Consider the following 20,722-nt stretch of genomic DNA (forward strand, 5'->3'; position numbering starts at 1 on the left):
TTTTGGGTGTTGAGTTTTATAAGTTCTTTATATATTTTGGATACTAACCCTTTACCAGAAATTATCATTTGCAAATATCTTCTCCCATTCTGAAGACTGCCTTTTAGTTTTGTTGATTGTTTCCTTTGCTGTAGCAGAAGCTTCGTATCTTGATGAAGTCCCAACAGTTCATTTTTGCTTTTGTTTCCTTTGTGTCAGGAGACATATCTAGTAAGAAGGTACTATGGTCAATGTCAAAGAGGTTACTGCCTGTGTTCTTCTCTAGGATTTTTATGGTTTCCGATCTCACATTTAGGTCTTTAACCCTATGATCCAGCAATTGCACTACTAGGTATTTACCAAAGAGTACAAAATACTAACTCAAAGGGATACATGCACTTCAATGTTCAAGCAGTATTATCTACAATAGCCAAATTATGGGAATAGCCCAAGTGCCTTTAACTGATGAATAAATAAGGAAGAAGTAGTATATATGCACAATGGAATATTACTCAGCCCCAAAAAAGAATGAAATCTTGTTTTTTGCAATAATGTGGTTGGAGCTAAAGTGTAGCGCATTAAGTGAAATCGTCAGAGAAAGACAAATACCATATCAATTCACTCCTATGTGGAATTTAATAAACAAAACAAACTATCATAGGGAAAAAGAGGAAGAGGCAAACCAAGAAACAGACTCTAAACTATAGAGAATAAACCGATGGTTACCAGAGGGGAGGTGGGTGAAGGGATGGTTAATAGGTGACAGGGATTAAGACTGCACTTGTGATGAGTAACAGGTGTTGTATGTAAGCATTGAATCACTAAATTGTACACCTGAAACCAATATTACACTATATGTTAACTAACTGTAATTTAAATAAAACAAATGAATAATAGGATTAAAAATGGGCAGAATACATGAATAGACATTTCCCTCCCCACTCCAAGAAATCTAATAGTTTCTGTTGGAAGACAGATTCAATCTTAGAAAGTGGATAATGTAGTTATCCAGTGTCATAAATGGAGATAGATCTTTGCAGTGTGCTGATGAGCAGTTGTTGATAGTTATGACGAGAGCTTTAGGGTGGTAATTTTCTGTTTTGTAATCTGGGGTCTGGCTACATATATGGGTTCAATCTGTGGACATGTACCAAGGTATATGATATAGGACTTGTGCACTTTATGTAAGTTATTTTTCAATAAAATGCTTAACCATCTTCATTTAAAACCAAAGAACATTGATCTTATTTTATTATTTTTTAATATTGACACCTGAAAGTGGTTTATTTTCTTTACCATGAATAAAGCACTCAATTCATATTGGGATAATATGTATTATTGACTTTATTAATTATAAGCCTATTGATTATAGCAGACCATCACTTTAGTATCTTTTCCTTATACTATCATTAGGAATAAATACATAGTTTACTAAAGAATTCTACCTGGATAAGGAAATCAAAATACATTTACCATAAACAGCCATAGTAGAAAAATTGGTTCACAATTACCAGAATATAATTATTTTCCCTTAAAATGAATTCTATGTTATTATTTTAAAGTTTCTATTGAAAATTGAATTCTTAACTTTGATATCCAGTATTAAGCAAATTAACTTGATTTATAACAAATTAAGAGTACTGTCAAAGGAACATACTGCATTGCTCTTTTGTTTTCAAAACATTACTTTTTAAAGTGGTAATATGAATGATGATAATAAGACATAAGTAGACTATTGCACTAAATTCTCTCTAAATTTATTGCAAAAAGAGAACTTATACATGTACATTATCATGGACAAATAACTCATAAGTCAAAAATTATAATCACAGGTTTAAAACTATTTAGGATTATATTCAAACAAAATTTAGTAACAGCATGACAAATGAGCAGACACAAAATTTAACTTTGACATTTGATTTTTTAAATTAGAGAATATGCAGGTAAAGACACTTTATTGTTTTGTTTTTGTATTTACTAATAAAATTCTTATTATTTATATAGCCATTGGTTGTTCTGGAATGTATATTAACATTATTTGCTGAAAGATATTTTAAAATAATTACTTGTATTACTCATAGTGAAAATCTGCTGCCAAAGAAGATATGATGCAAATGCATACAAAAGAGGCTTCTATAGTTTTAATTGAGTTTCAAATATGGGAATTGGAGAAATTACAGTCATAATGGGAATCCATTTATATTGAACAGATAGTCATTGAGCACCTATGATGGGTGTACATTAAAGCTGCCATTTTCTGTCCATTTAAATAATATTCACATGAGATACTGCTTTCAATAGCACTTTGTGATGCCTCCTATTGTGGAAATAAAAAATTATCATTCTAAGCTGATAAAACTCTCTATGAACTAGATGACTGAATACTGGCTGAACCCACATTAATACATCAGACAAATTAGAAGCTCTAAACACTTTTTGGGAAATCCATGACCTTCTAACTCTGTCAACATAGATCTGCTTATGGAATAAACTTGACATTTATAGGTTGTGACCTTTTAACACTGTGTCCTAGTGAAAAACAGTTAATAACTGCCTATATAACCCTTTAGATTAGTTTCAGTCACCTTTTCAAAGAGCAAAGAATACATTTGCTGAAATGTTCTGTGCTTGTTGTGGGAGGTGGAATAGGTTTGAAGAATAGCAGAAAAAAAGGCAGTATAAATGATAAAGAACATAAGTTGCATAAGGATTTTTAGCATGGATGAATAGTCTAAAAGATTATTTATATTGTGGAGTACATTGAATTTAGATAACTGGCTTACAGATGAATTATAAATACATAGGAGATCTAATGCATCTGCCAGTCTCTGAATTTATCAAGACATTGAACTTGATTTGTGCAACTTTTTTCATATTCTAACCATGATTTATCGTTCTTTTCTTGATAATTAAAAGTGTTTATGTCACTAAGGGATAGCATTCTATTTTAGTTTAGTTTAGTTTAGTCTAGTTTAGTTTTGTTTATTTATCTGAGAGAGAGAGCATGAGTAGGGAGACGACCAGAGGGAGAAGCAGACTCCTCGTTGAGCAGGCAGTCTGACATGGGGCTTGATGCCAGGATCCTGAGATCATGACCGAGCCAAAGGCAGACGCTTAACCAACTGAGCCACCCCAGCGCCTCAAGGGATTATATCCTAAATGGGTAATATACGCAATTCAATATATATGTACTTCAATATGTAATTCAAATATATTTATTTTAATAAGGTAGTATTTTCCAAACTGTTAGTTGTGAGCCATTAATAAATTGAAAAATGGACTTAGTGTATTATTCTTAGCATTACTTAAAGGAATAGAACAGAATAGTGTAGAGTAGAATAAGTAGAGATGTATCATCATGACACTGGACCCAATGTATTGCAATAAATTCTAGATAGGTTAAGTAATGTTTCTTGAACTTTTGTTCAATAGTTTAAATTGTATAAGTACATTTTATTTTTATAAGAACTATAATAATTTCTTATTCACAGTCAAAAAGTTTTGAAATTCATGAATCCCAGAACACTTATGCCCTCACTTATGACCCTTGGTAAAACCTGTCCTTTGCTCCTACCTTTTTCTTGATTTCACCTATCCCAGTAGGAAGGATAAGTTCTGAGAGCAGTTAAGGATTAAAAAAGTTAATAAATATGATGGAGCCTCCATATTGAACCATAGAGACTTCTGGGAATAAATGAAATGGTGATCAATTTTTGTTGTTTACATCCTGGGTTCTTTGTGGCTGGTGTTGTGAGATAAGATAAAGAATAAATAGAAACAGAATATAGACCTAAGAAGTATGCTATGCAGAGCTGGCTCTGTTCAAGGGGTTAATGGAAGAAAGATGAAGTTCTATAAGCTTCTACATGGCTCAGTTTAATTCCTCAATTTTCCAGAACTGGATGTAGAAGAAAATAAGCAAATTTGTCTGGTCTGTTCACTGTGACCTGCCACTAGATACAAATGTGGCTATTAAAGCTAATCTTGGAGATGACAGTTCCAGAGAGTTAGAAACAAAGAAGGCTTAATTTCCAAATAATTGATAGATACAAGATAGGAAATAGATTCTACATGTTCTGAAAAATAACAATGACACCTGTAAAAAAAAAAAACCTTTAGATAATAAGACTCAAGAAAATGTAGCATTTTTTTTTAATAATCTCTATGCTCAATGTGGGGTTTGAACTCACAGCCTTGAGATCGAGTCACATGTTGTACTAACTGAGGCAGCCAGGCACTCCAAGAAAACATAGCATTATAAACTAAAGTGTATCAACTGTTATTTCTAATAACCCATTTGAAAGAAAAAGTAAATTGTATATATATAATTATTATATTATATAACATAATATATATTATTTATATTTGTATAATTTATCCTTATTTATATACACAGAGGCTTCTTTGACAAAAGACTGAATAAAATTTATAGAAATTTATCATCAACTTATTTTTAATAATAAAAAAATAATGGGATGATTGTATAGACAATTAGATCAGGCAGAAGAGAGAATTAGTTAGTTGGAAAATGGACCAGAGGAAATTACTCAGAAAGTAGAAACATGAAAGGATCAAGAAAATATGAAAGCAACTTAAAAGAAATAGGGGCTAAAAGTGAACAATATATTAGGCATATGCAAGCATAAGAAAAATTATTAATTACAATGGTAAACTGTATATTCCTCGCCATATGTCCTATTGAGTACAACTAGAAAAGAATGGCAAAATATTTTCTCAAGTTCTCCACAGAGTAATTAGAAAAATGAAGACTTATGAAACTGAGCTCTGGGAGGACAGAAAACCAAGAAAGCTGAGTCCAGCAATTGGAGACACATTCCCCTAGGGATATCAGCTTGTATTGGAAGAAACAGCTGAACAGGACTTTCTACAAACTCACAAGCCTAAGGAAACAGAAGAACAAACTATATCCCCAATTGAGAAGTAGAAGCTCTGGTAAAAGCCCAATATTCCAATTGGCATTGTGTAATTAGGGCAAATCAGAAAGAAACCAGTTCCTACAGGAAATGAAGCTGAATTTTGAATCATCTCAATACCTGTTTGGATTCAAGTGATCTGTAATCTCCACAGTCCAGCTCTTCTCCCCAAGGAAGCAAAAGTAAATAATCTCTGGAGGCAGATAACTTCATCTAGAGTCTGTTATAATCTTTACAAATTATCTTTGTATCTAGTGACAGGTCACAATGAACAGACCAATCTTTGAAAATTTTTCAAATTTTCATGTATGGCAATTAAACTGATTGATAGCAGATTTCTAAATGGCAACAATAAAAGGTAATGGACAAATAGCTTCTAAATGGAGTACTTTTTAAAGAAAACATAAGGACATTACTGGAAATGAGAAATCTCACAGTCAGTAGACCCTTTCTGCCTGTTAGTAGATGAACATCTAAAGGATCAACTTTTAGAAAAATAAGTTAATTCTAGGACTAAGAGATAAGGTAAATATTGAGCAAAGGAACTGGCATATATTTGGACACTTCTATATAAAATAGCTTAATATCTATATAATTCATGTATATAAAATAATATAGATAACAGTAATAATGTATATACATATACAGAAACAAAATACTGGACAATAATAACATACAAAATGGAAAGCACTCAAAAAAATGGAAAGCACTCTTTGGACTTAAAAATATTCTAAATAACTTGGATTATTTAAGAAGAATGTAAAAACATTGATCAATTTCAGATTTTGATAAAAAGATTTTTATTTGTTTATTTATTAGAAAGGGAGGAGGAGGGGCAGAGGGAGAGAGAGAGAGAATCTTAAGCAGGCTCCACACCCAGAGCAGAGCCTGATGTGGGACTCAAACTTATGACCCTGAGATCATGACCTGAGCCAAAATCACAAGTCAGACACTTAACCGACTGAGCCACCCAGGCTTCCCAAAAGATTTATTTTTTTTTAAATTTTGAACAGTTTATTAGTAAACATATTTCTATTAAGCCAAACTTTGTCTTATTAATAACTTCCACATATATTCCTTGTTCTAATATCCAAAGTATACAACTCTCTCTTTTCCTTTGAGACAAAAGATGTGCTCTGTTGTAAAGTTCTCATATGTGAAAAATGAAATTAAAGTACAGGAGATATCAACCAAGTAATGAAATGTTAAGTAGGAAACATGATGTGATGACAGAATGTCCTGTGTACTTTGCATCATCACTTTGGTTATATTGCTTTATTAATTAGTACTGCTATAGTCTTTCCAAACACTACAATCCCATAAGCAAGCCTGAACAAAAGGGCAGACACATGAATTGTTTCCTTTTTGTAAGAAATAAACACCAAACATATACAAAACTCCTTACGTACTAAAATACTGGCTGCTGATTTAATATTGTTGAATCAGTTGTTTTATTTGTTACAAATGATTCATTCAGTACAGTACTTCACTAGATCTAAATGGACCATTCTTTTCTTTGTAAACCATTTATTTGAAGTTTTATAAATGCCCCCTACATAATTAAGTGATCAAGCTAAAATAGAATCAAGGAAGCCAGTAAGATATGATATGAGTGATAATGTTTATATCTGAAAAATAAAAGAACCATTTCCTATCTCATCCCAAAAACAACAAAAAGTTTTAACACTAAAGCCAGCCACCAACCAATGTATATAATTTTGCTGACCTTGAAAAGAAAATGCATCTGCTAAAGAATTTGCTATTATGGAGTGCTCAAATAAGAAAGACAGAGTGCTATCACACTGTATAATCAGCAATCACAAAGCAAGGCTTCTGAAGGAAAACAGACATGGTTCTAAAAATGGAAAATTTAAAAGCTGCATAAAAATATTCAGAATTATAAAAGATAGCATGAAAGCAAGAAGCATAAAGTAGCAAGTCAATTTCACACTAAATAACAAAGCAGAAAGCAAGAATAATGTGGGGCAGGGAGAAGAGCACACAAAGTATAACCAGACTATTTCTTTATCCTCACTGGCTTAAATTTATAACCAGTTTGTTCACCAAATTACCCACCATACTTCTAAAAAATTACCAGGATTGATCATCATGCCTGTATTCCCATTTACACTGGGCACCATTAGCTGTCAAGTCTCCCAGAGTATCACAATGACTCCTCCCAATTTTGCCTTGCACAACCACTAATCAGACGTGATTGTCCACCTTTCCATGCCTTCTAATACTCTCCCAATGCACTTGAGGGCACTTATAATCTGTCAACAGCAAAAACTTCTAAACAATCAATTTCCACTCAAAAAGTTCCTCCATCTTTTTCCTTTAATAGAAAACTTCTCTGTGTGATTTTCAGCTAAGTATTTATTCTTCACACTAAATCCTTGCAATTATGGGCATGAAAATGTGTTTAGGAATCCTCCTTGCTATTAAATGCTGTTTCCAAAACATTTTCTCCATTCTCCTTGTGGACTTCATCTCATCAAATTTTACTATCTAATTTAATTGATTCTTGTTGCTGTCTCTGGTGGACTGGTCTTCCAATTAAAATATTCATGACTTTAACTCAGAACATGCTCTCCACCACTACTCATTTATCATTGTTAGTTTTTTTAATATAACTTTAATTTCCTGCCCTTTAGTTCCTCAATCTACAAAAATCCAGATTTTCTATCTACTCTCTCACTCTTTTCCAGAGTCTTATGCTCACCACTCCTAAACACAGATTTCAAACATCCTACTTTTTCATCACAACCATCTCAACTTCCTACGTACTTAAGCTACTATTTCTAACTAATCAAATATTAACTAATCAAATTTCTAACTAATCAAATATTATTTGATTCTTCGAGTATTTTCCAACAATTATCATACTATTATTATTATTTTTCCCACAGGTTCATTCTTCTCTAGGCTCAATTCTAGGGTCTATAGCTGCAATAACACACCCTAATCAATGATTAACTACTTTGCACTACTTTCCCTCTGTGTCACTACCTAACAAACATTAAACTCTCTTTTATTCAACTATTCAATTTTCTGTATCAAAATTTGAGTTTCTGGATGATTCTTGTACACACAGATTCTCCCTGATGCTATCTGATCTCAGTACTATTTCCCAGTTACGTTTTTCCATTATTCTGTTTTTGATCTTATCTAAAATTATTTTATGCACTTTTAAAGATGTTTAGTATACATTTTTCCTTATTGTTGTACTACCTCCTTGACAGACAGACATGATCATTTTTATTACCATTGTATATGCAATGATTAGAAGATTGCCTGGCATAGAAGAATGTGATTTCATAAGATTTAAATGAATATGTGGCCCCTTATTGAAGAAGAACTGGTAGAAGTTATATACACATATTTAGCCAAATGTGAAATTAGTTATTACATAATAAATCCTTTCTCTACATAAAAAAACAATGTTTCTTTTCTAATTAACTGCAAAGTCTGTAGAAATTCACTGTCTGTACTTTTCTCCTTGTACTATAATCTACTATCTGTTTTATTTATTTTAGGCAAGTCACTTCTATGAATCTTACTTTTCTCATCTGTTAAAGAAAACAAATTGTTTAAAATATAACAAAGGTATCTAACTATTAGGGATGTTGTGAGTGTTCAATGAAGATACTGTTTGCAAAGTACCCAAAACTACTAAGAACTAATTTAAAATGCATTAACAACTTTAATTTTAAAACAAAACAACATAAAACTTTTCAATCATTTGTATAGATATAAGATTTTCTCCTAACAAATATATGCATTCTTGGAGCATATCTTCTACAAAATCATATTCTGAAAATAATGGGTTATGAAAAGTAATTAGGGGCATAGTATTTAAAATCTGTACAACTCTGTATTGTGATCATTAAGAGAAACCAGTAATAATTTTAATAAAAATACCAGTACAGTTGAAAAGGTGTTTTAAATAAAAGAAAAAAAAATGAATGACAGAAAATATGAGGCTTTACCTTGTTTAATATAGTAAAATAAAGGTTGCTAGAATTGTGTGTAAGAAATATTTGCAAAAGCTAAATTACAATGATAAAGGGCAAATAGACAATCCACACTTCCAAGGCAGAGCACATGGGCAAATTGAGCCAGTTAAGAAATAGATATCGTGATATAGTATCTATTCATCTGCAAAGTAGTGGGTTCATGTTATGTTCTCTGAATTTAACTACTGTTCCTTGTTCCTTCAAAATGATACTATGATAAGAAAAAAAGTGTATAAATAATTGTAAACTTCACGTTAGGCTAATATTATTCTCCTATTTATCAATCATATGAACTGATTATTGTCACAGAAATAAATATAGCAAGAAAATAATCAAATAGGAATAATCTCATAGTCAAAATACAGTTGTTATCTGGGAACAATACCAAGGAAACATTCCTCACCCTACCCTTCAATTATCTATTAAATTGGTTTTTCTTTGTTGCCACCAAAAAACATACACACACACATACATATAGAGTATGAGAAAACTATTAAGGCCTATATGCCATGAGGAGCTTCAACTTGATGCTTGAGGGTTAAGTAGGGATAAGATACTAGAGCCAATCAATGTGTGAGAAAATGTATCCAAAAGACGATTATTGGTATTTACATGAAAAATTACAAAGATTTGAACTGTGTTTATGAGAAGGTAATGTGCTGATTTCAGATATACCAATTGTACAGAATTGGTATTTGTCTTTAGTAGCAGTCAGTTATTTAATAGTTAGAGACTCCTTTCAGAAAACTATATTTCAACACCCAATCCAAGGATTTTAATTAAATAAATAAATGTATGTACATACATATGGCTGTATGTACACATACCTCCACAGTCACACATACCTAAGCACATACACACATAGCTGCTCTTATAATTGAGATATTTCATTTATTTTAAGGCTAAGTTAGTTTACATTAACTTGCCATCTCCCAAACACAGTAACTTTAAATATAAACAGAATACTTAGGATGAATATGGTTTCTCATTATCAGATTGTGGCAAATACTGAGAAATTCAAAAACACTTTTCAGCAAAGGCAAATAAACAATTCAGAAGTTAAAATATTCTGTGTTAATAAACCCTGGACATTTTAATGGCATTTTTCCATTGCAAAACAATTCAATATGAACTAAATCCATTATATATTGTCTCTAGAGCTACTTCATTTCAGTTTTCACCAGTTCTTGAAATATGGGAATAAACGTTGACTGTTTCCAGATCGAATCTATTCCCTCACCCTTGTGTGTCAAAATTCTAATAAATCTCTGAGGTGTCTGCAAAAAACACAATATATTGAGAAGTTACATTGGCAAACTGCCAATGGATGGAAGTTCTGGGAAAGAGACAGTTTTAAATTCATTCATTCATTATTGTTAATTTCTAAACCATGGGAATTGTTGAGAGCACACAAAAAGAGGGAAAGTATGTAGAATTAAATGGAAGAGTGTTGAAGACAGAACTTGGGAAATACTAGGTTTTAAGAAGCCAAAGAATGATTAAAAGTCCGCAAAGAGTCTGAGAATGTGGGGTCAGAGAGAAGACAAAAAAACAAACAAAAAAACACACAACTCTGTGTTAGAATCAAGTGGACAGAGTTAGAATCAAACAGAAGGAGTCAAACAGAGTGGTGTACCAAGTCAAATGCAATTGACAGTTCAGGTTACACATGACTAAAAATGATCCATGCCTTAACAAAAGGGAAACTGCCAGTGACATTAGAAAGGTCTTTGGCATAATGACAAAGTAAAGTGTTTTGAAGTGCATGCTGAGTAATAGAGAAAGGAAGAGTGATGGTATTGCTATAAGTGGTATGTAAGTTGGGAAATTCTTGATGAAAGAATTTTTAGGAAGCTTTTGAAGATATAGAAAAAAAAATAAGACTTAAAGGAGTAAATCTGCTAAGGATTTGGAGAGACAATTGCCCAGTGGAGCTAAGAGTCTGATATGGATTAATCTGTAAGAGAGCAGTTTAGATAATGTACAGAATAGTTTTAAGTTAGAAACTGATATGGATCGACAAGTAAGAGCTCAGTTTAGATAAAGTACAAAATAGAATTTAAGCTAGAAGATAAATCAGAAGAAAGGTAGTGTTTTAGAGACTATATCTCTCTGAGTTCCAGAAACTGGGAGTCTCAGAACAAAAGAGTCAGATATTTAGAAAGGTATATGGACAAGTGATTTGTTCAGTACCAAATATTAAAATTCAGTGATAACTTTTGTCAAATCACTTGGTATGGACAAGTAGTAAGTAGCTAAAGCAGAGTGGAAGTGAAAATTCCAGGGAAAGCAAGTAGTTTTGAGACTAGCATATTGGATTATTATCATTTTAGATGGAATTTTCAAAGTAAAGCCAGGGCTTAAAATGAAGGGGAAATCTAATAGACAGAATTTATTAGATCCCTCAAAGAAAATAGAGATAGTTTGGGTATGTAAGTACAAAACAAAAAGAATGAATAGTATTATACTAGAATGTCATGAATCTTACAGTATGGGGATTTTTTTGTGAGGGAGAACTTTATGACATAAATTTTGAAAATAAACTAGATAAAAGATATACTGTGGATTGTGACAAAATATACAGATTTCACTTGATAAACATTTGGTCAGCCTCAAAAAGATACTATAAAAATGTCTAAAACACTCTTCCTACATTAAATCGTTGACTTTTTCACCTTATTTAGGTACACCTTGGAAATTATTAACATTAAGTTTTTAGACTCAAAAGATACTGTAAAAGGGATTTAAGAATCTCTTGTTAAGAACATAAAGATATAATGAGTTTTGACATGTTAATCAAAAAAAATCAAAATATATTTCTAAATATATTGTTTGGAGTTTCTGAAAATGTTTTTTTCTACACTAAAAATGTTAGTCAAAAAATATTGGTTTCTTCATATAAATGCATTTGTTAATTTTTTGAAAACAAATTTTAGATCATCTCTATACTTTCTCAGCTCTATAGTAGAAAAGGTAAATATTTTAACTACATATATATTTTATGACAATTCCCTACTGTATGATCTCACACACACACACACACACACACACACACACACACACAAGCACTTTTATGACTAACAGCTTTGTCAAAGTGGATTGATTCTAGGAATATTTTACTCTAACCCATTTCAATAAAGAACTAGTACTCATTAAAGTAACTGATGGAAAGATGAGAGTGCTATGCAGTGTTAGATTTGGTAATTACTGGAAAATGAAATATAATGATAATATAGAAATGTTTGGATTATAATATATACAAAATATCATGTCCCTGAATATGTTTGTAATTTGAGCTTTTGGACACTAAACAATACATGAAAGACATATCAAGCAGTTATCTAACCAAAGTTATCAATGAAAGAATGGAGAATTCATGATACCAAATAAGTAACATAGAAATAATTCTTTTTTTAGCATTTAGCAAAAGCATTTAGATATTGTTTTGTAAAAAACTGAAGAAAATAATAAAAATAAATATGAAAAAGAGAAAATATATAAATTCACTAATAATAATATATGATTAGAATTTAAAATCCTAAAAATAAAATATAATCAAAATGGTGAGAATTTGGTACTTTATCGCCCATTCCAGCATAAATTACAGATTTTTTTTAAAGTTATGTGAAAATAAAACTATGACTTACAAGTGTGAGAATAAAGCATAAATCAGTATCTCTGAAGATTAGAGGATGAAAATAATACCTCTAAATAGGCTACACGAAATAGAAAACATAAAATAATTGATTAATTTGAATCTATAAAAATGTTTTTTTCTAACAAAAATGGGAAAAAGTGTCTATGTCGTATAAACTAATTCATAAAGATCTTCTATTTTATTAAGACAGCAAAAACATCCAAGTAGATAAAGATATGGGTGAAGAGCATGAACAGACAATTTCCAGGAAAAAATAGATTTAAAGCTCAAATAAGAAAAAAAATAATTCACCAGTGACTCAATAAATGGTATCTAATATTAAATGATTTTTTCCACACATCAATTATCAAAACTTATTAACTTGTTAATATCCAGTGCCATTGAGGACAGGAAGGAAAGAATCTAAAGTACTCTTTTAAGTCTATAAACTAAGAGAGAAAATTTGCAACACGTTAGGATTTCAAATGAGCTTTTTTTATAATAGTATGTTTTTTCTTCTGTTATTATTTTTTTATCTTTTTTTAAAGATTTTATTTGTTTGACAGAGAGAGACACAGCGAGAAAGGGAACACAAGCAGGGGGAGTGGGGGAAGGAGAAGCAGGCTTCCCACTGAGCAGGGAGCCTTATGTGGGGCTCGATCCAAGGACCCTGGGATCATGACCTGAGCTGAAGGCAGACACTTAATGACTGAGCCACCCAGGCACTCCTCTGTTATTATTTTTACAAATACACCTAAAGAAGTTCACAAACATGAATTATTCTGGTCAATATCTTGATGCATGGTACATGTTAAATGTTTAATAAACATTTTTCAACAGTCAACAAATATTTTTGAGTAAATACACATATTTCTTTATTATAGAACAATTAGAATGTGTATTCAAAAAATGTCTATCAACCATCCAAGCAAAAATATATCTCCAGTGATGGTCATTATATATTTACACAAAAATATACCTAGAAAATATGTTGATAGGAAAAACTATTAGAGAACAATGTGTAAGATATGTGAAATTGCACATATAGTCATAGAGAAGTATCTCTAGCCTTTAGTAAAGATGTTAATAATATTCTTTGTGAGTCTTTGTATTTTGGAAATTTATTTTGTATGTTCACTATTTTATTATAGTGTAATGTGAAGCTATTGTTATCTTGCAAAAATAATCTCATTTATTGAATCTGATGGTTTGCCAACAAAATACATATACATCAAACAAAAAAAAAACATACATGAAAATGAGACATTTGTGTGGCACCTAGGTAGTTCAGTAGGTTAGGAATCTGCCTTTAGCTCAGGTCATGAACCCAGAGTCCTGGGATCAAGGCCTGAGTAGAGCTCCCTGCTCATCAGGGAGACTCTTCTCCCTCTTCCTCTCCCCTGACTCATGCTGTCCTTCTTTCTCAGATAAATAAATTAAATTAAAAAAAAATAACAAAAGACATTTGCACATTAATATCTTTTGGGATTATAGAAATTATTGTGATACACTATCACATCTGAATTTAACAATGAGATTGTTTGTATGTTCAAAAGATTTGTAGTAAGACCTAAGTAACTTTGACTATGCCCTATTTTATGAAATATGAAAAATGAAAGATATTTTTAATCAGCTAGATAGATTACAGAATATATGAGAACAAATAACCATTTTAGGGATTTTCTTGTAATAATGAAGTATCATTAATAAAGCTTTTAAAGGGTCATTTTCTTGTTTTTAGATTGTTTACATACATCTCCCTGTGATGCATTCCATGTCTTTGTGAAAATTTCCTTAAGGAACAAAATCTCAGAAGGAGAGGACTAATGCTGTTAGGACTATGTCCTTAATAGGTTCCCTTGCTTTTTTATATTACTCACCAAACATATGTCCATAAGCCTGCTAATGATTGAAATTTAACCAAAAACATTAGAAAAATTAAAAACAGAGGAAAGAATAGAAAAAAAAATCAACAAAATGAACATTGCCTTTTCATTAAAGTTTGCAAGATAATCTTTGACTTCGTACCAGTGGCCATAGTACTCTGTGTGTTTTCTGGTTTTGTATTATTAAGAGCATTCCCTTAAAAAGTATAATAACCAGTCCAGATATTTCACTGTTCATATATCTATTTCCTTTGAATTTAAATTTCCTCTCACAGTCACATATTCAAATATTTGAAATCAATCATTTGCTATAGATAAGACATCTCTTCTAATATTTGGTGAATCTAATATAGTCACTTGCTCAAGTTCAAATACTGCTATCCCAACCATTTTGACTTTTGGATACTATAAAACAAAATTATTTAATAATATCTGGCTTTGGTAATATCAGCATGTCATTAAAGATGAATCGAAATAACCCTGATATTGCTCAGGAATTCACAGGTTTAAATGTGCCATAATGAGAGACGAAACAACTTACAGGTCGAATCATACCTCATGCACTTTAAGAATTGTATTAGTTATGACAGTTTATTACATGAAACTTGACTGGCAAAATGGACATCCCTTCCTAACAATTTAGTCTCCTAAGATTCTGCAAACAATAATACATCTCATAGGTAAATTGAATCTTTGACACTTATATGAGTTGCTGATGACATTAAATATACAACAATGTAAATCTGACCAGTATTTTAAAGTAGTCACAGTGAGAAGAGGTCTATTTTCAATACTTGGTACATTAATATATGGCAGTGGTTTATACTATGATTTGAACTGAAGCCACAAAGAAAATATTGGCTGAAGTAATAAAGTTAAGAGAAGTACTTTTAACAAGGGCTTTTTACTCAGTTAAGATAACAGAGAAAACAAAATTGTTTTATTCTGTATATCATTAGCTGAATTTCATAATAGAAAACATTAAAGAGATATCATAAGAAACCATGTTTTGAACAATATATTATTACACTTTGTGATTTCGGTACCTATATATACTATAATGGAATAGATATGATATGTAGTTTCTTTTCAAAATATTACCTCAAAACGTATCCAGCACTTAATATCACGTTGGTGGATGATACATTCCTTAGTTCCTTTTTATTTAAATCTCAACTTGCCACTTTTGAGCAAATTAATCATCAACCTCTCTAAAATTTCTTTTTTTTTTTCCATTCAGTATGTGCCCTCTTTAATACCCATCACCAGGCTAACCCATCCGCCCAAGCTCCTCCCCTATAGAACCCTTAGTTTGTTTCTCAGAGTCCATAGTCTGTCATGGTTCGTCTCCCCCTCCAATTTCCCCCCCTCTTCATTTTTCCCTTCCTGCTATCCTCATTTATTTAACATATAATGTATTATTTGTTTCAGAGGTACAGGTCTGTGATTCTACAGTCTTACACAATTCACAGTGCTCACCATAGCACATACCCTCCCCAATGTCTATCAATCAGCCACCCCAACCCTCCAACACCCCACCACTCCAGCAACCCTCAGTTTGTTTCCTGAGATTAAGAATTCCTTATATCAGTGAGTCATATGATACATGTCCTTCTCTGATTGACTTATTTTGCTCAGCATAATACCCTCCAGTTCCATCCAGTTGTTGCAAATGGCAAGATTTCTTTCCTTTTGATGGTTGCATAATATTCCATTGTGTGTATATGTGTATATATATACACATATACACACACACCACATCTTCTTTATCCATTAATCTGTCGATGGACATCTTGGCTCTTTCCATAGTTTGACTATTGTGGACATCGATGCTATAAACTTCTGGGTGCACGTACCTCTTCGGATCCCTACATTTGTATCTTTGGGGTAAATACCCAGTAGTGCAATTGCTGGGTCATAAGGTAGCTCTATTTTCAACTTTTTGAGGAACCTCCATACTGTTTTCCAGAGTGGCTGCACCAGCTTGCATTCCCACCAACAGTGTAGGAGGGTTCCCCTTTCTCCGCATTCCCACCAGTATTTGTCATTTCTTGATTTGTTAAATTTAGGGTTTCAAAATTAGGATCCTGAAGGCTTGGCCAGCATTACCTTAATCCACAAACCAGGCAAAGACCCAATTAAAAAGGAGAATTTCAAATCGATATCCCTGATGAATATAGAGTCCAAAATTCTCAACAAAATCCTAGCTAATATGATCCAACAATACATTAAAAGGATCATCCACCATGATCAAGTGGGATTTATCCCAGGGATGCAAGGGTAGTTCAACATTCACAAATCAATCAATGTGATAGAACACATTAATAGGAGAGAGAAGAAACATATGATCCTCTTGATCGATGCCAAAAAGCATTTGATAAAATACAGCATCCTTTCCTGATTAACTCTTCAGAGTACAGGGATAGAGGGAACATTCCTCAAGTTCATAATATGTACCTATGGAAAACCTACAGCGAATATCATCCTCAATGAGGAAAAGCAGAGAGCCTTTCCCTTAAGATCAGGAACACGTCATGGATGCCCACTCTCACCACTATTGTTCAACATAGTACTAGCAGTCTTAGCAACAGCAATCAGGCAACAAAAAGAAATGAAAGTTATTCAAATTGGCAAAGAAGAAGTCAAACTCTCTCTTCGCAGATGACATAGTACTTTATGTGGAAAACCCAAAAGACTCCACCCCCAAATTACTAGAACTCATACAGCAATTCAGTAATGTGGCAGGATACGAAATCAATGAACAGAAATCAGTTGCTTTCTTATACACTAACAATGCCACTGTAGAGAGAAATTAGAGAATCAATTCCATTTACAATAGCACCAAAAATCATAAGATACTTCAGAATAAACCTAACCAAATAGGTAAAGGACCTATACTCTAGGAACTACAGAACACTCATGAAAGAAACTGAAGAAGACACAAAAAAATGGAAAAACACCCCATGCTCATGGATCGGAATAAACATTGTTAAAAGTCTATGCTACCCAGAGCAATCTATACCTTCAGTGCCATCCCAATGAAAATTCCAATGACATTTTTCAAAGTGCTGGAACAAACAATCCTAAAATTTATATAGAATCAGAAAAGCTCCAAATCACCAAGGAAATGTTGAAAAAGAAAAACAAAGCTGGGGGCATCACGTTGCCTGATTTTAAACTATATTACAAAGCAGTGATCACCAAGACATCATGGTATTGGCACAAAAACAGACATATAGACCAATGGAGAATAGAGAGCCCAGATATGGACCCTCAACTTTATGGTCAAATAATCTTTGACAAAGCAGGAAAAATATGCAATGGAAAAGGGACAGTCTCTTCAATAAATGATGTTGGGAAATTGGACAGCTATATACAGAAGAATCAAACTTGACCATTCTTTAACACCATACACAAAGATAAACTCAAAATGGATGAAAGAACTTCAGTGTGAGAAAGGAACCCATCAAAATCCTAGAGGGGAACATAGGCAGTAACCTCTTCGACATCGGCCACAGCAACTTCTTTCAAATTACATCTCCAAAGGCTACTGAAGGAAAAGCATAAATGAACTTTTGGGACTTCATCAAGATAAAAAGCTCTGCACAGCAAAGGAAACAGTCAACAAAACAAAGAGGCAACCCACAGAATGGGAGAAAATATTTGCAAATGACACGAAAGACAAAGCGCTGATTTCAAAATCTATAAAGAACTTCTCAAACTCACCACCCAAAAAACAAATAATCAAGTCTAAAAATGGGCAGAAGACATGAACAGACACTTCTCCAAAGAAGACATACAAATGGCTAACAGACACATGAAAAAATGTTCATCATCATTAGCCATCAGGGAAATCCAAATCAAAACCACATTGAGATACCACCTTACACCAGTTAGAATGGCAAAAATTGACAAGGCAAGAAACTACAAATGCTGGAGAGGTTGTGGAGAAACGGGAACCCTCTTACACTGTTGGTGGGAATGCAAGTTGGTATAGCCACTCTGGAAAACAGTGTGGAGGTTCCTCAAAAATTAAAAATAGAGCTACCCTATGACTGAGCAATTATACTACTTGGTATTTACCCCAAAGACACAGATGTAGTGAAAAGAAAGGCCATATGCACCCCAATATTCATAAAAGCAATGTCCACAATAGTCAAACTGTGGAAAGAGCCGAGATGTCCTTCAACAGATGAATAGATAAAGAATATGTGGTCCATATATACAATGGAGTACTACTCAGCCATCAGAAAGCATGAATACCCAACTTTTACATCAACATGGATGGGACTGGAGGAGATTATGCTAAGTGAAATAAGTCAGGCAGAGAAAGTCAATTATTTTATGGTTTCACTTATTTGTGGAACATAAGGAATAGCATGGAGGACATTAGGAGAAGGAAGGGAAAAATGAAGGGGGGGAAATCAGAGGGGGAAACGAACCATGAGAGATTATGGACTTTGAGAAACAAACTGAGGGTTTTAAAGGGGAGGGGGTCGGGGAATGGGTTAGCTCAGTGATGGGTATTAAGGAGGACACATACTGCATGGAGCACTGGGTGTTATATGAAAACAATGAACCACGGATCATCACATCAAAAACTAAAGATGTATTGTATGGTGACTAACATAAAATAATAAAATTAAATTTAAAAAAATTTCAAAATTAAGGAAGCAATCTTCTTCCAGTATTACTTTTTTTTTAAGATTTGACATTTATCGGGGTCCCTGTGTGGCTCAGTTGTTAACCTGAGGTCATAATCCCTTCAGCTCAGGTCGTGATCCCAGGGTCCTGGAATCGAGCCCCACATCGGGCTCTCCGCTTGGTGGGAAGCCTGCTTCTCCCTCTCCCACTCCCCCTGCCTGTGTTCCTGCTCTCGCTGTGTCTCTCTCTGTCAAATAAATAAAATCTTAAAAAAAAAAGATTTGACATTTTTCTCTACATATATACATCTCTCAACATATATAAGTTAACTATTTTGAAATATACTTAAGAAAAATAAAGTTGGATATATCCTATCAACTCTTTTTAAGAATCAAGAGAGCATCTGTGGCCACACAGAGTAACATTTACTAACATTAATGTAAAATAAAATTTTAATTATTTTTAACTAAGGAATTCAACATTAAGCGATTCTGGAAAATCATTCAATTTGTGTGTATGCTTGTGTAGGCACATGTGTTTCAGTATGCCACAAAGTCTTGATGGTTAGACTATGAATATTCATCTATAGTAGTACAGCATAATACCCGATAATTTAACTTGATTAATGAGTATTTGTTGAATTAAATGGAATTGAATAATTTTTGTTACTCAAGTAGCAAAAAAAAATATTTTTCTTAAAGATAAAATTAAAAATACAAAAAAAATTAAACTATTATTTTGTGAGATAATCATGTGGAAACTTATAAAACATTTCCTGTGAAACAAAAATTTTTTAGATTACAAATATTATTTGGCTTCAAATTGTAATGATTCTTTCTTTATTGAAGAAAACTTAACAATATGTGGAATAAAATTGTTATAATGATGTATACAGTATGCTTACTAAAGAAGAGATATTTTGAAAATCTGATTAAATTTTAAATGGGTTAAATATGATTCATAAAAATGCACTCTTTTCCTGAAATATTTTGCATGAGGGTCATCAAGGATGTGGTTAACTGACAGATCTCTTTTGTTATTTCTAGTTCCGGGAGACCCATATAGTCTATTTCTTTGTGTCAATTGGCATATTCATTAGAATTTTTTCAGTGATCAGAACATCAATATTAACAGGATTTATTAACTTACCTCAAACTTAAAATCTAATTGTAATATGAAAAAATTGGTGATATTTTTGCCCACTATTGAAGGGTCTTACTGGATTGTGGTGATTAGATTTCTAGCAGGGAAATAGCCATTTAATCCTCATAGCTTTCACAAAATGTAACCTGACTGAATAACCTGCCAAACTGTCCCATATATTTATCTAAATTCTTGATTAGACTCATAATTTCTGTTGCTGAGGAAACTATTATAGAAAGAATATTAGCTACTTCTAGAGTTAGCAGTGCAGAGATTTTTAAAGAAAACCATTCTGTCACTTCTTCCCTTGGTTACATTTATCATTTTTCTAGCTTCTTTCACAGAGAGATCAGGGAATTCTACAGCCTTGTCGAGGAGGCTCCTTTCAGATTGCCTAGAGAATACTCATTATTTTATACTATATGTCATAAATCCTTCCACTGTGTTATCTTTGTTTTGAGTTATTCTCCTTGAACCTTTCAA

At 32.5% G+C, this 20,722-nt stretch overlaps 1 protein-coding gene across 2 annotated transcripts in view; it reads right to left on the minus strand.

Annotated features, from left to right (window-relative positions):
- The window catches only part of TECRL (trans-2,3-enoyl-CoA reductase like), a 111,381-nt gene that overhangs the window by 49,697 nt on the left and 40,962 nt on the right, over nucleotides 1-20,722 (minus strand). The window lies entirely within an intron of this gene.

Source organism: Zalophus californianus, chromosome 2 (genome assembly GCF_009762305.2).
Source record: "Zalophus californianus isolate mZalCal1 chromosome 2, mZalCal1.pri.v2, whole genome shotgun sequence".
Lineage (NCBI taxonomy): Eukaryota > Metazoa > Chordata > Mammalia > Carnivora > Otariidae > Zalophus > Zalophus californianus.